General features: G+C 35.6%; 1 protein-coding gene across 12 annotated transcripts in view; it reads left to right on the top strand.

Moving 5' to 3' along the window:
• Positions 1-21430, top strand: part of GALK2 (galactokinase 2) — a 244345-nt gene that overhangs the window by 88564 nt on the left and 134351 nt on the right. The window lies entirely within an intron of this gene.

The raw sequence follows: 21430 nt of genomic DNA, 5'->3' as shown, positions 1-21430 counted from the left end.
GAAATGCTTATTTAAAGGAAATATAAATTGTACAAGAGGTCAGAAAGCCTCAAGTTTGTAAGTTCACATAAATCTCTGACTCTGCAGTTTAGAGCAGGTGTGCTTAGCTTTAATTAATGCTTTAGCATTCTGGTTCAAATAAAATGTTATCATAGGTTCTTTTTACCCCATGTACATACACTACCAGGTTTACAGATGGTTTGGGCAGATCAAGAGAAAGGCAGCCACATGCTTAGTCTCTTTTAAGCATGTTTTAACTTTCAGTTTGAAAATTTTATATATAGGAGGAAAGGCAGAAATGAAGGAGAAAGCAAAGTTTCAGACAGAATCCTTCTTTTTAGCTGTCCTGTGTAAGTATACATTAATTAGCCCTTAGTAAGCAATGGCTGGTTGGGAGGGAAAGGGGGCTTACATATTATTATTATTTTTTGAGAAGAGAAGAAGCAAGGGACAGGAAGTCCATATGTAAAATGTGTTTCCCCTGGTACAACTTTTAATCTGATTTGTTTATTTACTCATTTGTTTGTTCATCATTCAACCATTATTTATTAATGGCTATTTTGTGCCAGATAATGTTCAAGCCATTGGAGATATAATAGGTATAGTCTCAACTTTCATTGTGCTTATAATCTAAAAGGGAAAAGAGACAAGTAAATAGGCAACTGCAATAGAATATAGTAAGTGGATAAGTAGTTTTCTATGGGAGCAGATATAACCCAGATTTAGAGAGCATAGGACATCTAAATGGAGCCACCAACGATTCAATGAATTGTGGATATTGATGGCATAACACTGATGACATCAGATAAGCATGTATTGGGTGGAGAGAACATCATGTGGAAATGTCCAGGGTAAAAGCAATCATGGCTTTTTGGAGTAACTAAAAAATGTCTCAGTATGGCTGAAGCATACAGCAATTTGGATAACAGAGCAGGAGATCAGATGCTGGGCCTTGTAAACTTTGTTAAGGAGTTTAGGCATCATCTTCATAGCAGTGGGAAACCATTGCAGGATTTTAGGAAGAGGGTAAGGTGTTCATATCTGTATTTTAGAAAGATCTCCCTGGCTATATTACAAAGTCTGCATTTCAGGGTTTTAGCAGTAGGGAGATGATTTGGTCTAGAGAAGTAGCAATGAGAATGGTTAGAATTAGATGGATTCAAGATCTCAGAATCAGTAGGACTTGATCATTGATTGGGCATGGGAATGGGGAACAGCAAAGACTCAAAGATTATATTGGTGTCTGGCTTGGTATGATTCATTGGAATAAGAGATATGGGGGAAAAATAGGTTTGAGCGGAGGCTGAAATGTTGAGTGTGAGGAATCGTTGGGCATACTGATGGAGTTATTTAGTATTTAGTTATGAAAAAATATGTAGGTCAGGAGGAGATCTGGACTTGAGATGGTGCATTTGAGAATCATTAGTTTATCATCGTTTTTGAAGCCATAGGAGTAGATCAAGATACCTGGTGGTGGAATATAGGCGGAAAGATAAGGAAAACTAGAACAGAGCCCCAAGAAACATGAACATTTGAGGAATGGGCAGAGTAAGAGATGTCCACTGAAGGGATTGAGAAGTAGTCCAGTAAGTATGAGAGAAACCAGAAAGGTGAGGCAACAGCAAAGACAAAGAAGATAATGTTTCATGAAAGGAGTGGTAGTGTTGTCATATGCTTCTGAGAGGTTACCACAAGTTCTGAGAAGTATCCGTTGACTATCACAACAAAGAAGTTGTACAAAACTTTGGCAAGAGCAGTTTTAGATGGAAATGGGTTGAAGGGTCTATAAGGGGTAAGAAAGTGGTAAAGTTCAGTGGATACAAAAAGTCTGGCGATGCATGGAAAAAAATAATTTGGTATTTGGAGGAGGGTGTGAAGTCAAGGAATTCATTTCACTTTTAATGGGAGGATTGGTGAAACTTAGTTTTTCTATTTTTCTGGTGTTTTGATAATATACATATCTAAGAAACAGGAAGGAAAGAAGATAAAGAGAAACACTTGAACCCTTGGAATTAATTCTGATTGTCTGTTTTCAAAGTCAGAAATAGCAAATACATTTTTTATCAGAGCTATCTTACTGCAGTGCCTAAGCAAAAAGGGAACAATATGTATATTCTGGCTTTCTCAGCTAGTCTAAGTTGTACTAACAATATTTATATTTTCTAAGGACTGAGCATAATTATTTGGAGAATTATTTTTTTCTGGAGTGAGACAGAATCTTGAATGAAAGGAAGTCTGTAATTTGTTCAGAGTCTTTAATTTAAATGCCATGTGATTTTACTCTTGTAAAAATCATAGAATCTAAGAACTCAAGGGACCTTAGAGTTGAGCTAGTTCAAAATGCTCCTTTTACTGATGTATTAGTGTTACCACAGGAAACAAATGACATGTTAGGTATAACTGAAGAGAGTTTAATAAAGAGACTTTTACAGAGGTGTGGGTAAGGTCAAGGGAACTAACTAGGAAGGGTTCTCTTGTGAAGCTGGAAGCCATTATACTTTAGGAGCTGCGGATGTAGAGTAATGTTGCCAGAAATGCAGCAAGGCAGAGAAAGAATGACACAGGTGAAAATGGCAATGAGTGGGAATAGTTGAGGGGAATTCTCTATAGAGGTCAGCCTCTTGGGGTAGGGGAAGTGTGAGAATAGAGGGACAGAGGGACAACCAAAAATAACCAGCCTATTTGATAAGGACACTAAGTCCCACAACAGATTGGTGACTAAAGCCTTTCCTATTATTTTATACTCAGTAAACCCCATTCAGTTGCAGACAACAATTACTGCAGATGGGATATGATAAGTAGATGTAGAACTTGTTAATTCATTAATACACTAAATGTTGCATATCTGAAACCAGAGAACAGTATGACTAATCATCTGGAAGCCAGAAATTATGAATCAGAATGTTGCTGGTACAAGAGAGTATGATGTGGTAAAAAATCTATGAAAAAAGAAAATCTAGAGACTTCTGATTTCAAGATGTCAGGATAAGACTTATCTAGTCTTTTTCTGTGTCCCTAAATTAATCTTATTAATCTTCTTTTCTCAAAAATAATTTCCAAACAACAGGGAAAATAAGAAAAGGAAGCACAAGCTTTATCTTCGGTAAACCAAAGAGACATAAATAACCATAAACCACAAAATACAGAGATGGAAAGTGGATAGAGGAATGGTACATGACTTAGCAGAATGGAGAAAGGTCAGAGCCAAGTGCCTGTGGAGGGAGTTGTAGATGAAAAGGCAGCTGACTCATCCCACAGCTCTCTGGCAAGCCTTAGGAAGAAAGCAGGGTAATATGATGGGTGAGGATTTATCTGAAAGCCTTTATGAGGACTATTTAGACCCTAAAAGGCCTCTCTTCACTTGGGACCATTTCCCCCTACTGTTGCAGGAGTCTCTAGAGAAACCACCAGAGATCATTTGTACTTGGGGGCACTGAGCACTGAGAAAGGCAGGACGAGAAAGACTTGAAAACCGGGAGATTAGAGGACTTCTGCATCTGAACAGTGAAATCCTTAGCTTCATTCTTCTAGTCATTACTGGCACACTGGCAACCTCACCACCCTACACTCCAGCAGGAATGTTGGAGGATCCTTCTCAAAGGAAATTGAATCATCCTAGAGATGGTTCATACAGATACGGACATTTGGTGACCCCCTTCTCCAGCTCCTCTATGACCCTGTTAGAAGCCCATTTATAAAGCTTCTAATAAGCTTTTTAGTGACTCACTCTTAAATATGATAGGGCATCAACGGATAGTAAGATTTTGGAAGAAAACCTCCAAAATGAACCAAACAAACAAAAAAACAGAAAACAGGAACCCAGAGGAAACAGAGACAATGCTGAGAGCAGAAGAATGCTTCAAAGACATGATGTCCTCAGAGAGATAAAAGAAAATATTAAGTCCTTAAAAAGTAAGAGTATTACTTTTTTAAAAAAGGAACAAACAATAAGATAGAGTTTTTGCATATTAAAAATGTGACAGCAAGACAAAATTTAGCAAAAAGATTGCAATTGCTGGGCATGGTGGCTCGTGCCTGCAATCTTAGCACTTTGGGAGGCTGAAGCAGGAGGATTACTTGAGCCCAGGAGTTCAATACCAGCCTGGGCAACACAGTGAGACCTTTTCTCAAAAAAAGAGAACAGACTGGAAGAACTCTCTGATATAGTAGGGAATAAAAGAGCTGGACAATAAGAGAGAAAAGCAGGAAAATTTATGGATCAATTCCAGAAATCCATATCCAACTAGCAAGGAAAAACAGAAAAAGCAGTTATTAGAAAATTATTATTATTATAAAAAATAGATATGGGGCCTGTGTTGCCCAAGCTGGTCTCAAACTCCTGATCTCCAGTGATCCTCCCTCATTGGCCTCTCAAAGCTCTGGGATTATAGATGTGAGCCACTGTGTCTGTCCAGAAGATTATTTTTTCCAAAGTGAAAATGTGAATTCTGATTGGAAGGGCTCACTGGGTGTTTAGTGTAATAAATGTAAAAGGTCAAACCAAAGAATATCATCTGGAAATTCTGAAACTTGAGTGTTTATAGAAAAGACACTAAAAGCTAGTTGACAGAGCAAGAGAAAAGAAGAGAAAGAGATCATAATCAAAGGATCAGGAATGTAAATGAATTTCTCAAAAACAGTATTGGAAGATAAAGGCAGTTGATAAGTGTCTCTAAAATATTAATACATTTTAGTTTAGGATATCTGTTTAAATGAATTAATCAAATGTGAGGATATAGTAAAACATTTTCAACATGTAAAGTGTAAAAGTCTAGAGGATGTAATCCACTAAAACTAGGGAGTAAACCAAGAAAGAAGATTGCATGGGAACTAGGAAATGAGAAATCCAATACAGGAGAGAGGAGTTGGGTATTTATAGAACATAAGGGAAATTCCAACATAACACCCATAATATCCAGCAGCTTAGAAAGCAGTGCAGATTAAAATGAGGAGAGAGAAAAATGGAACTTATAAATCTTATCAGTAAAAAAAAAAAAGCCAAAAACGCTGATAAATCTGATATGTTCAATCATGTGGAAAACAGATTCAGAGTAATTTCACAGAGCTGTTGTAGGATACAACAAAGCTCAGCTAGATAAACAAATCTAAGCAAATGAGGAAATGGGGCAATTATTAAATATAGGAAAAACAAAAAAAGTTTGTAACAGAAATGAAATCAATCATTTTTCAGTATTTGGCTCATAAGTGAACAATAATCTCAGTAATTAACCCACCGAATATGAATTTAAACAAAATTTTGGGCATAACTTTATTGAGAAAAGTGGAGGAGGGTAAAGGAACGGTGGACATAAGAGAGCTAAAATCCTCACTTACCATAATAGGAAAGCAATAAATAATGTTTAAAATGAAACAACAGGCAATAACATTTACCATTGTTATTTGGAATTGGAAGCAAGAGCAAAGAATCAAAAGTATTTGCCGCTGTACACATTGCATTGGGGATAGGGATGACAGAGTGTGATAGGGCTGCTTTTGTTGTTGTTATAAGCCTTTTACCTGTATTTAATCTTTTAGAAAGTAAAATAAAGGATTGAGAGAAGAAGTGAATAGAATGAAAAATAATAATGCAAATAGGATGAAAAGTTAGATGACCTGTATGAGCATACCTGGGGGAACCTGGAAGATGAAGAGATGAGAAGGGATTCAATGAGTCAAGGCTAGAGATTGAGAACAGATGAGCTGTTGGAATGTGACCAAATCAACGGTTTAGGGTGAGGCCTGTTGATGGGTTTTGGGTGGAAGAATCCAAGAAAATACAGGCATCTTCCATTTAGTGGCTGTAGTCCATTCCAACAAATCAGATGTTCTGCACAAAATTATTGAGCAGGGGCCTATTTTTTTTTTAAATAGGAAAAAGTATAATGCATTATTCCTCAACTCAAAACCTCTAATTTCCTACAATGTTACAAAAATACAGTAAAACTTTCTTTATATAAGTCACACAGAAGTAGCATGAAAAATGCTTAAACCAATTTTCTTGAATGTTAAACAATTAATATGGTTGTTAACAAGCAGTTACTTTATATAGTAATACCTGTATGTCTGTAGTGACACCTGGTATTTCAGTACTCTGCATACTATTTTGTTAACAATATTGTGTTTAGGTTTTAGGGTGTAAATATGTATTTTTTCCTACATCAACAACTTTCAGAAAGTGTTGTTTTGAGAGATATGAACATTCTATGAAGTTTGGGTATCAAAAATCAAGAAGTCTTTCACCAAGAAAACATTAGTTGCTGAGGTGTTCTACAAGGTATGCCTGTATTTTGTAAGAATGGGATTTGGGTTGCTCTACTGTCCAGTTTCTGTCTGTTCTTGGAGTTGTCCTTGGAGGTCAAGAAGAAAGGACCAAGTACCTCTTAGGAATGTTAGAACAGAAATAGCTGGCCTACTTGGGAAACAGGTTGCAACTCTAAAAGCTAGTCTTGGGTAGTAAGGTATGTTAGACTAGCATCTATCCACAAATTCCTCCTTCTGGTGTGGGGTTGGGAGTAGATTTTGAATTCATGAGGTTGTAATATTCAAGTGATATTCAGAAGATCCACTTTGGAGAATCTGGGAGGTACAGTAGAGAAGTATAGGGTTGAGCTGCATGCCCCATACTGAAGTCTAAGGAAGGAAAAGAAAACCCATATTATCTTGGTTGATGAAGACTGAAATGTCCAGCTGGGAATAGTGGGGTAAGGGAGAATTCTTGTACGTGGGTATCCCTGGCATTTTGTCAAAAACACAATTTACATGATTCTGAGTTACCCAGAATACGAGTTAGACATAAAACCTTCCTTTGAGTTATAGTTCACTGAGGAAGCTGGGGAATCTCTCGGATGGCATCAAGAATCGTGTATTGGGAAGCCCAGAATAACATGTATAATACTGGATTTGTGAGGAGTGCTTTCAAGAGAAGACAGTATAAACTTCCTATTATACCACTTGAAAGCAGTGATTCAGTGGCGTTTGTTGAATACCTACTATATGCCATGCATTGTTCTAGGCACTGGAAATACAACTGTGAATAAAACCAGTGAAGTACCCCTGCTTTCATGGAGTTTCTATACTGGTGGTGGGAGTGATGGTATGAGATAGATCATGAAGAGCTATACAAATAAATATATAATATCAGCTAGGCCATAGTTAAGGGAAATCTTACATTGTATCTAGGGAGTTAGGAGAAGTTCTCTCCAAGGAGAGGACATTTGAACAGAGACCTTAGGGAGTGAGCAGCTGAGAAAGAGTGTCAGAGGGAACAGCAAGTGCAAAAGCCCTAAGGTGAAAGTGAGTTTGTCGTGTCTCAGGAATAAGAGGTCCCTGTGGTTGGGGTGTGGTGAGAGAGAAGTGGGAAGAGGTGGAAGGTGAGTTGAGAGAGTTGGTCAAGGGTGTGTAGCATCTTCTTTGGCTTTCATTCTAAGTGTAATGGAAAACCTTTGGAGGGCTGTGAGCTGGGGATGGCAAGATGTGATTTACAAGGATTAAGTTCTTTTACCTGGGAGTACTATACCATACCCCTGACAGTGGCAAGAGGGGAAACAATAAGGAAGAAAAGAGAAGAGAAGAGAAAAAAGAAAAGAAGGAAGGAAGACAAATTGTCAATGCCCTTATGGAACTTAAATGCATATAGTGGAATAGTAACAGAAGATTTATTAACTGACCATCTATCTCATACAAAGTGTAAGGTATTTTATATGTAAATAAATAAAGAGGTTGAAATAATGGCTCCTTGGGGAAGTTAAACAGGGACAATTTCAAGTAATTGGTGAGTTCTAAGAAAATGTTAAAGGAAGGAAAGGCTGGAAAAGAAAGCACTGGGAGGGGCCCAAGGGCATTTCAGGCAGAGTGAACCCATAAGTGTATTTTAACAGTTCTCTGAGCCAGACTTATAAATATGTGTCAGCCAAGGCCTAAAAATTCTTATGCAGCCTCATGAAATTCAGTTTAAAAACTTTTTGACTACAGGGATGCTTTCTCGTTGCTTAAGTCCCTGAACAGATTTACTTAATTTCATTTCAGGGGCAAATTAGTTATATAGACATGGGTTGATACTCTTTTCAGGGGAGTGTTTTTGAAGTTTGAAATCCATACTGTACTAGAGCCCTCTAAGGTTCATAAACAGAGTAAGTGGAATGTTCAAAGTTCTGTGCCAAATATGTCCACATTTTCACTTTTCTGAGTTTATAAGTGCTGTTTCCTTGAGAAAGTACAAGACTATATTTTTCTTCACATATAGTGCATTTCAGTGAAACATTTCTTGGCCTTCAGAATAAGACCTTGTGCCTGAAAAAGAAAGACATGTCTATGTTATAAAATGAAAAGGATCTCACAATTATATAAACTATGATTTGAATGTTTTAATAGTTTGCTACATGGTATAAGAAAAATCAGAAACCAATTTGCACTGTCACTAATTATTATGCTTAGAAGTCCACACAAGGACATTGTTTCAGTTTCCTTAGAATAATGAAACTTCATCCATATAATGGTTAAGGAAAATAGTAGTTTAAAACATTCCAGCCAGATGTTGAGTGCTAATGAACTGCAGCAGTATGGCCTCTGAAAAGATGGTAAATCCAGAATACAATCTTTGAAAAGAATCTCTTAATTAAGTGTTGAACATGGACTGAAGCCATGTGCTCACTGGTACAAAAACCAGGAAGCTATAGTGTTAACTCTGGGTGGCCTGTGTTTAAATGTGTTTTAAGTTTTTAGTTAATAATGTCAATACAAAACCATTCACGTAGTTTTGTCAATTAAAGGAGATCCTCTGGTTATATTCTTTTTTAGGAGTAGGATTGGAGACTGAATCATTTATTTAATGATTTTGAGTAGTTTGGATTCACTTGGGTGATGTGACTAAGCTATTTGATTGCAGATTACAACCCCTGCTTTGCAGACATTGTTTGGGTCACTTCTGGTTTTTTTTCCGTTTCCTTTTCTGGGCTAAATACATGTTTACCTTTAGCATAAACGAAGGCAAACAAGAATAATTAGGGAACAGCAGATTTGAGGATTATGGGTCACTGTTTGCAAGTGGTTTCAAGTGAAACCACTGTTGCTACAAACTGATATGTATGCCTGGCTGTGTTTTGAACTTTTGTTGTGATCCTTAAATCATTATTATTCAGTGACTGTGTTTCAAGGCCTCCAGATTTTGACTTGCAGCCCACAGTAAGCTAAGTATGATACAGTATTTAAAGAATTAACTGGAACAATGCAAGTGATGTTAAGTACTACACATATGTGCATAGCTTTTACCTACTACATCAGTTGTGTGCATTGAAAATAACTTAAAGGTGAAAATACAAGGATAGATAACCCCCCTACCAAATTCAGAAATGTTTCTCATTTATTTTCATGCATTTCTGTTTCACAGAGGTGATGGTAGCCATCTTGGTCAAGAGTTACCCATGCTGACTCCCAGACTAATATTTGGTAGAGTAAGGCAGACAATAAAAGGCTGACTTAACTTTGTCCCTTCTTTGTCCAATTCGCTCTGTATCTTGTGATAACTTCCCCTTGCCTCAGTTTCTGTTTCTAAAATGAGGGTGAGAATAGTTCTTCCTTTAACTTTACAAGGATAACTCTGTTAAACTGGCTTAATACCTGCAGTTCTCTGATCTTCCTGATAGGAGATTTTGATGAAGTTCAGGGAAAGAGTTTAGCAAGAAAATAGGCAAGGTAGGAAAAGAAATTAGTAGTCAGGGAAGTTTTTGTAATTGTATGAAGTCTTGTTGAGTGTATTGGTGGTGTAAAAAGTAAAGTAGAGGTTCCTCTTCAAAGAGACTCTCCTCCCCATCTAATTAGGAATAAATAGTAACTTCTCTTAGAAGCAAAATTTATTCAAAGAGCTGTGCTAACATTCTTAAATATCTGCTAGCTCTAATGAAGAAATCAATGTACTTTATGTTCTTTGCTCCCACAGTTTAGCCGAAATATTTGCCCTGGCATGCTTATACTGGTCCAAGTGGGCATTAGGTCATAGCCTGTTCCTCTTCCTTATTTGGAGGTGTTTTTACCTTTCTCAGCATTCCACAAGTTATTTCCTCCTTCCTTTGTTCTTGTCTGCCTGTGCCTCTTTTAAAAAGTTCTAAGTTGCTAGCCAATCAGGACAAATACAGAATGTGAGGTCCCGTTCTAGCCAATGGAAACTGGACGTAGCAGTAGGGTGGACACATCAGGTTATAAATGACTCTGTCTACTTTGTTCGGTGTACTCTTGTGGCAAAACTGCTGGCGAGTGTACCCTTTCTGCAGAAAGTAAAAATGGCCTTGCTGAGGAAATCAAATTTATGTTCAAGTGCTATTTCTTTATGGCACTGGAAAACAAGCATTTCTAACAGTGGTCATGGGAAGAGTAAGGAGCCAAATCATATTGTGTGGAGAAGAAAGTGATTCAAAGAGAAAAGGTTAATAAATGAGACTGGTTAAAGCATGCACTGAGGTATTGGAGACACAAAGATTTGGAGGTTATTACTGCAAAATATGACTTTAAAGTTTTATGTTAGAATTTTCATGAGAGTAAAAGATGTCTTTTTAAAAAAATTACTATTAAGCACCCAGATGTTTTATGCACATCACCTCTAACTTTGTGGTAGTCTTGTAAATAAGTTTTACTACTATTTCAATTTTGTAGAGGAAAATATGAGGCCCAGAGAATTTATATAATGTCACCAAAGACATTATATAAATCACATGTAAGTGGAGTTGTCTGGATTCCAGCTCACATATTTTTGATCCAAAATAGATACTTTTCTACTCAGCCATGCTGCTACTATCACAGACATAGGGAACACCCTGGAGATGAGGTCCAGCCCTAACACTCTGTGATCCTTCTGATGTCCTAAAAGAGAGGGAAGTAAATTATAAATTTTCATGTATATAATTAATGTGAATTGGATTTTTAAAATAAATAGACAGATTTTATACTTTGTCAAGGTAATAACGATTTTTTTTTGAAATCCTACTATATCTAAAGCAAAGGGTTGAATTCTCAGGATATAGGAAACCCTAGGTATAGTCTTTGGGCCTTAGACATTTATAATTTCAGTAGGGAGATTAGATTAGAATAAAAATGGAAATGTCATGCAAAAGTAGCATATACAAATTCTTCCAAAGAATATGAAAACAAAGAACACTTCCCAACTTGTATTATGAAGACAGTAAAACCTTGCTGCCAAACCAAATGTGATACCTTGATACCAAATCTGACAAGGACATCACAAGAAAAGAGAATTACACGTGAATCTCTCTCATGACATTGGATGCAAAACATTCTGAACAAAGTGTTCACAAATTTAATCTGGTAGTATGATAGGCTAATACATCGTGGCCAAGATGAGTTTATTCTAAGAATTTAAGGTTGGTTTATCATTTAAAAATCAATCAGTGTTATTTACCATATTAACAATAAAACGTGTCATCTTGATATATAAAGGAAAGAATTTGATAAGATTTAACATGCTCACCATCATAGCCAGCTAATTTTTTGTATTTTTAGTAGAGACAGAGTTTCACCATATTGGCCAGGCTGGTCTCAAACTCCTGACCTCAAGTGATCCACCTGCCTCTGCCTCCCAAAGTGCTGGGATTACAGGCGTGAGGCACCACACCTGGCCAATATATACATATATATAAAAATTTGCTGGGTGTTTTACAAAAAGGGGAAACATATGTATATATTACATTGGATAGAGTATTTGTGGAAGGATTCATTAAAAATCTTTAACAGTGGTTGATCCTAGGGTTGAAGAAAGTCTTGCTATTTTTTATGTTTAGGAAGTATAGGACATAGAGAAAAACATATAAAGCATAAAAATAAAGCTCAAAAATTAGCGAGTGTGGTGGCGGGTGCCTGTCATCCCAGCTATCAGGAGGCTGAGGCAGGAGAATTGCTTGATGAGGCAGAGGTTGCAGTGAGCCGAGATCACGCCATTGCACTCCAGTTTGGGTGACAGAGTAAGACTTCGTCTCAAAAAAAAAAAAAAAATACACACACACACACAAAATTTTCCCCCTTGCTTTGCTTTTTTACTTAAAACCATAAATATGGGAATCATTCCATGTCAGCACATCTACATATACTGAATTCTCTTTAATGGCTGCCTTGTTTTCTAATATATGGTCATACTATAATGCCCAATTATAGATTTTGGTGTGATGGCAATGTTCTAAAATTGGCCCGATTACTGGATATTTCAGTTATTTCCAGGGTTTTGTATAACATCAGTTTTAATACTTAATAATATTTCTTTATAAGGATATGCTGTAATTTATTTAACTAGACCTGTATAATGGAAATGTAGGTGTTTTTCAAGTTTCCACTATTATAAAGAAGGCTCTGATGAAATTCTTGTGGGCAATGATTTTCATACTTGTTCACTTTTTTTTTCTTAGCATAAATCCCAGAACATAAAGTTATTGGGTTAAAAGATGATAATTTTAACTTTTGAAATACACTGCCCAATCTAGAAAGATTTTACCAGCAATGCAACAACATTGCATGAGAGGATCTATTTCCCCACTACTAAAGTTCTATCAATCTTTCTAATCTTTCCTGATCTGAAATATGTTGCTGTGGCCATTTCTTTAATTATTAGATAGTTTAATTAGATAGTTTAGATGTTTAATCTTTTCCATGTCTTTTATTGATCACTTGCTTTTTTTGATTTGGCTGTATATCAACTCAACTCATTTTCTCCTGGAGTATTTATCAATCGTCTTACTACTTTATAAGAACTCTTTATATGCTAACCATTCATCTATTATATGCTGCAGGTATTTATCCCTACTCAAACTAATTTTCTGTTTGATTTCTTTTAAACTAACAATTGTGAAGCAAAAGTCGCTTTAGTCATATTTAATCACATATAGCATAGGATCATTGTATGTGCATTCAATTTTATCTTCCTTGAGTTGAAAATACACCACAATCTCTCATTTCATTTTGAAGTACTTGGACACAGGGAGCCTTATAGACTCAGGGATTTTATTTAGGATCTCTCAGGAGTAAGCCACCTTCTCCACTAAATGGATCCCAGGGCTCTCTTGTCTACTACATGTGTGACCTTTTATCTTTAGAAGCTTACTCAGAGGAACCAAAACTGTGACTGATTTGTATTGTAAGCAGGAATATTTTTTCTTTTCTTTTTTTTTTTTATAGTGAAAGCAAGTTTATTAAGAAAGTAAAGGAATGAAAGAATCACTACTCCACAGAGCAGCCAGCAGGAATATGTTTTCCAATAGCATTTGTGCAGTAAGAGATACACTTTTGAATCATGAATAATGTAAATTAGCATCTGTTTAGCACTTGGAAAGTTTCAAAGAACTGTACCATCATCCATATGGTAGGCCATTTAACTCTGTTAAGTGAGGTATGACTTCCAAGTTCTTAAACCAGAGCCCTGCCTCTCAGAGACTCCCTGAAGCCTAGCTATAGGAGTGTTTACTTAGGACTCTAGACTTTATGTTATATCAAAGAGATATGGAAGATTTCACTTTTATAATAATGTTGTCCCCATTTCATCTTTGGACCTTAAAACACCAAGCATCATCATCATCATCATCAACAACAACAACATAACAACTATACAGAATTGTTGAGGGGCACAGTCACTGGGTGGATAGGCTTCAGTTCATTCAGCCCTTCTGTATCTTGGGGCAGCCACTGGTATTGACAATAGGGATGAATTTTCAAGCTTGAAGGACATATAAATTCGTTAAGAATAAAAGAAGTGCAGTTAGTCTGGCAAATTGTAAATAACCTTAAAACTTTTCTCCCTAAAGAGAGATGATTGTATCACTTTCTTATGAACATCTTTACAATGCCTGACATAAAGGAGGCAAGTAATTGGATAGGATTGAATTAGCGAACTACCTTCATCTGTAAAACAGCAATTTTCCCCTAGTGTTAGTACTATATTTGGATGAATTAAAGAAAATCATAAAATGAATACTTCTCTCCAAAGAAAGCAGTATCTTTTCCTAGTAGGATGCATTGATTTTTACTATGAAAGGTGGGACTTAAAAACAGATTTGGTTTGAATTCTAGCTTTGTTACTCTCCAGGTTTATAATCGAGGGGAAATCTGTTACTGTTTCTGGGTCTCAGTTTCCCCATTAGTAAGATAAGAAAATTTAGACTACTAAATCTTTGAGGCCCCTTTTAGCATTAAGATTCTGTGCTCTAAGAGATGAAGAAATTCTTAAGACTACAATTTTTTGAAGAGTTGGAAAACAATTAAACTTATGTTTATATCTAAATTTTCTAATGGATTTTTCAAGATTCTTGATCCTAATGACAAGAAAATTGTAATTGGAAACAAAACAAAACAAAACAAAAAAACTGGACAGCTATATCCACATTTTAACAAAACTGGAACACTCTGGATTAGGTACTTGTTATAATGTAATAATGTAACATGACTCTCCTAGTATTGCCCATTAAGAGTTTCATCCCTAGAAAGATACCTGCTGCCTTTCTTTTTATCTTGCTCACATTTATTTTGCTTAATAAACTTAACAATCAGGAATTTATTGGATAAAATAAACCTTATAATCTCAATGTCCACTAGATGGAGATACTGGGGCAAACACTTGAATTGACGACATGTATTTTTACTTCTGAGGTATGCTCTTAGTTTTAATGAAAATAAATGAATAAGTAAAAAAAGGTAAAGAAAAAGAACAAAAAAGTGGGAGTGAGCACTGAGAATGAAACCTAGTCCTCCAGTGGCTCTAACAAAAGCTGCAAATACTGTAAATCATTGTGAAACATTTTGAAGCTGTACTTCATATTTCTTGCAATTATGCTATTAACCTAATTTGCAAATACCCATACCATGAAATGATTGTATTCAATTGATTATCTTTGAAAAATCTAGTAATAACTCATAAGAAAGTATCATTTATCAAATTTGCCTCTTTTTCAAATTCCAGTTTTAGGGTTAGTCTTTATAGATGTAATTTTTATTTTCCCGTTTGAGGACTTTTTCCTATTAAATTTTTAGAAGTTCACTGTCTTAGAAGCACATTGAACAATCTATATGTATTAATACTTTTTCAGGTTGGGAAGCATTTTAGCAAACATATTGTGACTTTCAATTCAGTCATTCTAAGGCCTTTGATGATTTTGAAAATGAGATTGGAGTTCAAATTCTAGGTTATAATGCTAAGGAATGAGACTAGGAAAATAATATATTTATGGAAGATTTTAGTGAAGCCAGTGCCTATATTATTTACTACAGTATAGAATAATCTAGGCATATACAAATAATGTAATAATATTTTATCTATATATTCCTCAAATGAATGACCAAGAAAAAGAAATATTTTACAATTTAATTTTTCCTTGGTTACTAATATATCAAATGCTTTAGAAGTACTATTGGAGATTTAGAATTTAGATGAATGGATATAACTTCTTGATTTTAAAACTAGTAGAATTGGTAAAGGATCAGGAGACAGGAAAGCAACTTGGCCTCATCGTAAAGACTGAAACATGGAATTAAAAGGAGATTATTTTAATTCAGCAATCCATGGGATGTTATGGTGGGAAAAGCATGGCCTCTGGAGTCAACCAGACCTTAGACTCCTGGCTTAGTTCCTCAAGGGTTGTGTGAACTTGATGACATTTCTTAAGCTCTCTGAACCTGTTTCTTTGTCGGTAAAATTGGAATAATGTTTACTCAGTAATGTTGCAAGGATTAATGTGCATAAAGTACAGGGCCTAACTTATAATAAGTTGTAATGATCATTATTATTATCATCACATTATAACAATAATGATAATAATAGTATTAACAATTTATAATTCGCATTTTGAATGGCATGAACCTGGGAGGCGGAACTTGCTTTCAATCTCAGCTTTTCAGTGAGCCAAGATTGCGCCACTGCGTTCCAGCCTGGGCGACAGAGCGAGACTCCGTTTCAACAACAACAACAAAAAAACAATTTATAATTCTCATTTCAGCTATTGAAAGGTAGATTTTTCTCTGCAGGTGAGGAATTCTTGGTCACTGAAAATGATTAAACTAGTTTCACCTGATGCTTTTTTGTTTTCCTTCTAACCCTGAAATCCAGGGTACCATGAACTGCAAATTGATTAGCATAGTAAAAAGAACTTTACTTTTCATTTCTTTATTAAACAATGTTTATTGGAGCAGGCACTGTTCTAGAATTAAGGTGGAGTGGGAAGGTAGACAAAGAGCTTATATTTTGAATGGGGGAGACGTATATAAGAGAAAAGTAAATAGGCAAGATAATTTCACATAGAGTTAGTTTATGTAAGGAAAATGAAGCCTAGTAATGATGGAGAATGACTTCAGGAAAGGCTACTTCAAGTTATAAGCACAAAGAAAGTAAGAAAAATTTGGAAGAGAAAATATCACCAATGAAAACAGTAACCAATTATTGGTAAAACTGAGTATTGTGCATCGCTAAAAACATGAGAATGTAGGAAATGACATTTAAGTGAATATTAAACATTTAACTATTAGTTATTTTGAAATTTTCTTCACTGATAATGTCCACCTGGCTGGTTTTCAAAGTTTTCCTCTTAAGGGGACTGGTAATACTCCTTGGATGTAGTCTTCTCGATTCTCCTGACCCAGTGCCATCTTGTTGGTACGCAGCCATGGTAAGTGGAGTACTCCAAGGCCCTGGTGGTGGTGGGCTTCTCCCTTCTTTGTGTGGGATATCTGAGGTTAGTGAAAGTAGAGTCAATGGGAATGGCAGCCTCAAGGGCAGCCTTCTTTGGGTAAGGATCTTCTAGTGGATTTCCAAACTTTGCTTTGTCATGTTTCCTTTCCAGTTTTCCTGGGAGTTCCACTTGGAGCTGAACACTGGGGACAAAAATATCATTTCCCTTGCCCAGCCTGGGGAATCAAACATGATCATTATTAGATTATAGCATTAACATCCAGGGAAAGAAACAAAATTAGAGAGAAGAAATTATGCCTATTGTGTATGCCAATCAAATTATTACTTAGTATTTTAAAGATCTGACTTGCTATTATAAAATACTGGATTGTGAAGCTACTTTTCTGGAGCTGGCCTGAGAAAGTTCCGCCTCTTTGACACTTGTTACAGTTAGGCATGTAGATACTGCCAGTTGCCTTGAGTTACTTTTTATGATCAAATCTTATTCTATAGTCCAGTGTGTAAAATTTATGCTTTTTAAAAACCCTTCTCTCAGGACTTCGTCATTTTTCTCTATTGTAATTTCACTGTTATACGGCAAGAGACCCCACTATAAATGACTAAAAAGGGTTAACATAAAAGCCGGAGTTCCTATTGTTTTTCTTGTTAATTTTCTTAAAAATAAATCTTTTAAAGAATAAATCTTTCATAGCAGAAAGGATTTGTTGTCCAGGTGTCCAAATGGTAAAACTGGCATTTGCCAATGTTTCCTTTCACATGTGTAGACTATTCACACAGTCAGATTGGCAATCAGACATGGTAAAATAATTTACCTTGGGAAAGTCTTTATCTGCAATTAAGCTATTTCCCATGGAACATTATAACTTCTTGGAGCAATAGTGGAAGCAGGAGTAGGATCCCCTTTTGTTTCATTTTGTTATAAAGGACAGGGAAAGTTTATACAATTCATACTTTAGGAACCCAGGTTGTGCTGTTTACACCCAGGTGCCCTGCTTTGTATCAATACCAGTCTGGACTTACTAAGGACAGCATAGGAGATTGGCCTTGTTTGGTATCACTTTGAAATGATAGATTTTTTTTTTTTGAGACGGAATTTCGCTCTTGTCGCCCAGGCTGGAGTGCAATGGCGTAGTCTCGCCTCACTGTAACCTCCACTTCCTGGGTTCAAGCAATTCTCCTGCCTCAGCCACTAGAGTAGCTGGAATTACAGGCATGCACCATGACGCCTGGCTAATTTTTGTAGTTTTAGTGGAGATGGGGTTTCACCATGTTGGTCAGGCTGGTCTCGAAGTTCTCACCTCAGGTGATCCACCCACCTTGGCCTCCCAAAGTGCTGGGATTACAGGCATGAGCCACCAGGCCTAGCCCTCAAATGATAGATTTTAATGAGTGCCACTCAGATTACTCTTTGACCAATATGCCGATTTAATTATTTTAAGCATGCAAATGAAATACAATTGTTTCAAAGATCTTGGGTAATATCTCACATAAGGAAACATTCTGGGCTGTTAACCAGTTGTTAATTTTGACAGTGTTTATTTAAATTAAAGGGAAGCAAGACCCTGTGGAATTTATTTATGACCATCAAAGACCACAAATCTCTTATATTTTAAGTAAGTTACAGGGAAAGTAAAATTATTGGTGATGGGTCCTATGGTTACAAAGGTATTCAGAGATTATCTGATTATTTCTTCTTCTGATAAAATTGTGTTATTGCTTTGTAAAATATAAGCAAAAATCTAAGCAATCAGGACTCTTTATGCTGTCAAGACCTTTTCATTGTAATGAAAGTGCTCCTTTTAATTTTTATAATTTAATTTGTACTTATGTTTATTTTCATGACAAAATGTTTTAATTCTCATCAGGTTTTATAAATAATTCTTCAAATAATGTCACTGTGGTTTAAATTTGGTGATAAAGGAAGAAATTTATTGGAAAAATTTAAAAGATGTAGATTTTTTTAGGGATAGTTCACAGAAACCTATGTGTTAATGCAGGATGCTTTTGTATTTAGAAGTTTTCATTGATTTTCTTCAATTATTTGGGATAATATTATTACCTATTGACAGCAATGTTACATCTGTCTCACACACATGATTAGATATATTGTTAATGTACCACTTAAAATTTTTTTTCCAACTTTTAATTATGAGAAAATTTCAAAAGTATAGAAGAGGCAAGAATAGGCAATGAACATGTATGTCTTTAACATAGATCTGTGGAAATATTTTGCCACATTTGCTTTATCTTTCTACTTTTTTTTCTGAGCCATTTGGGAATTAATTGCAGACAACACGTTGAGTACATCAATATTCATCCCCTCAGAGCAAGGCATTCTTTAACATGCCACACTATCTCATTGGAACATTTAACATTGATATAATATTATTATCTAATATGCAGTTCATATTCAAATTTTCCAATTGTCTCATAGTAATGTCTTAGAACTTCTTTTTCTTGTTCTTTTTCTTTCTTTTAAATTTTTCAGATTGAGAATATACTTATTCAAGACAATTGAATACATTCTGGATCAGAAAAATTAAAGAGAAAGGAATTAATTACTACTTACAATAATACTCGGTTTTACCAATAATTGGATTTAATTAATATCATCTTTGCATTTAGTTTTTTTTTTTTCATTTTTTTTTTAGTTTATTTTAGAACAGGTCCCCAACATTTTTTGTCTTTTATGACACTGACGATTTTGAAGAGTCCAGGCCAAATGTTTTTGTTCACATTTCCTGAATTTGGATTTGTCAGACTGTTGCCTTATTATTAGATTGAGACTAAGGTTTTTTTCCCCCGAGAATACTGTATAGGTGATGGATGTCCTTCCTGGTGAATTGCATCACATGGTTTCTGTTTCTCCAATTGTACTTAACATTATTTAATACACAGAGATAGGTAAAGATCTGCTGCCTATCAAAATAATGCCATAGTTTAGGTATGTCATATGAATTTCCTTTTATAAAGGCAGAGTTTTTGTTAATAAAAGTTCTTATAAAAGTGTATTAAAAGTGATGATAGAGACTATAACATAGTCTTCTATTACGTTTTAATAAATATAATAATGCATATTTATCAAATGAGTGAAAAATACCGATGACTTAAAAATCACAAATTCTCAACTTGGTCAACGAATTTCAATTCTTCATTATTGCACTGCTATTTAAGTCTGTTCACGTTCTTCATTGTTTTGTTTAGGAATAACTTGGAATAAACTAGGAATAACTTGGAATAAACTGTTTGAAATGTCTAACATAAAAATAACCAAAGCAGATGTAATTTTAAACTGCCACTGTGTATATAGGGTTACATTATTTCACTTGCAGTCACTTAGGGTTTGTATATATCACATTTCAGTATAATGACATGGGCAGGCTCCAAAGAAAATACCAGGCAACGCGAATTTGGTTTGACTAACAAATATTTACATGTCTTTGTGTCTGTAATTATTGTAATCTTTTAAGGGGTTTATGCTACACAGGCTTAATTCTCTGGAGCTCTGTGTTAGATTAAAAGAGGCTGATCAGTAGTATAGATAACTGTAAAAATGATACTGTAGCCCGTCTAGATAAATTGGTATAAGCCAGAGCTTCTGCAGGGAACAGGTGGACTTAAGAGAGCCCTGACATGGGCAGATAGCTGCCTTTCATGTGCATGCTTTCTTATGTGTTTTAGCCTTTTCTTTCTTTCTGGATGGGTGGTGGTGATGGAACCATCATTTGATTGTTATTTGATTTTTTCAGGTTTCTCTAGTCATGTAGTTAGCACAATAGAAGAAAGAAAAGATAAACAGTGCAGTCCTTTCCTCATCTATAGGAGGCAGACAGATCGTTGTATTGCTAGTACTGAACCATTCACGTATATTTGCTTACTCAGTACCATCCATGTCAATTTGCAAGCTTTAGCCAGATGTAATTGTTTAAATAGATTATCCCCTGTTGCCCCCTTGATTAAAGCTCCTTGGCCTGTAAGATGTCAATATCCTATTAACTTTTAACTTCACTATAGCACTTCTCACTTTGTATTGCAAAGATGTTTCCCTCTAGACCATCATGGGGTTTTCAAGCATAGAGACTATTTATTTTTTAAATGTTTGGATCTCCATAGACTCAAATCACAACTGATTTAGATCAGGCAGTATGGTGCCTAACTGAATTAATTAAAAAAATGTAATCTAATTTGTAACATGATAATTTCCTAGTGATGACATAAATAATTATTTGAGTTTTAACTTGAGATTCTATCAATTTTACAATTTGGTTTAATCCAGAGGATTTATTCATTTATCCACATTTACTGAGGAGTTATTATGCTTCAGGCAGGGTTGATCCACTGGTCTCTCTCCTGCCTCTCTTATGGCTGATGTCTATTCTGATTTGTTGGTGTCTCTACCACACTAGCTGATGACTGTCATTCTTAGTTTTAGGCATTTGTGCTAGGTGCTGGGTTCCCCCTAGTTGCTAATAGGCTTTGTCTGTTACATACAGAAATAAATCCCATAAATTTAAGCATGTGAATTAGTAAAGCTGTCATAGTAACAGTACTAGTAAAGACTGTTCCTCTTGGATGTCACACTTGAACTTGCTGAATTTTTTCACCTGCCTCTTACATTCTCAGGTGAAGGAGTTATCACACAGGGAGGTGGTAAAGGAACAACAGAGGCAAGAAAATGGGATGCACTTCTATAATACATAATTGGCTAGCCAAAATGGAAATGTTTCTAAAGGCACGAATATCTCTTGATGCATGTGGAAAACT

This window comes from Papio anubis, chromosome 7 (genome assembly GCF_008728515.1).
Source record: "Papio anubis isolate 15944 chromosome 7, Panubis1.0, whole genome shotgun sequence".
In the NCBI taxonomy this organism is placed as follows: domain Eukaryota; kingdom Metazoa; phylum Chordata; class Mammalia; order Primates; family Cercopithecidae; genus Papio; species Papio anubis.
The sequence above is the reverse complement of the archived record's forward strand: the minus strand, read 5'-3'. Positions and strand labels throughout refer to the sequence as shown.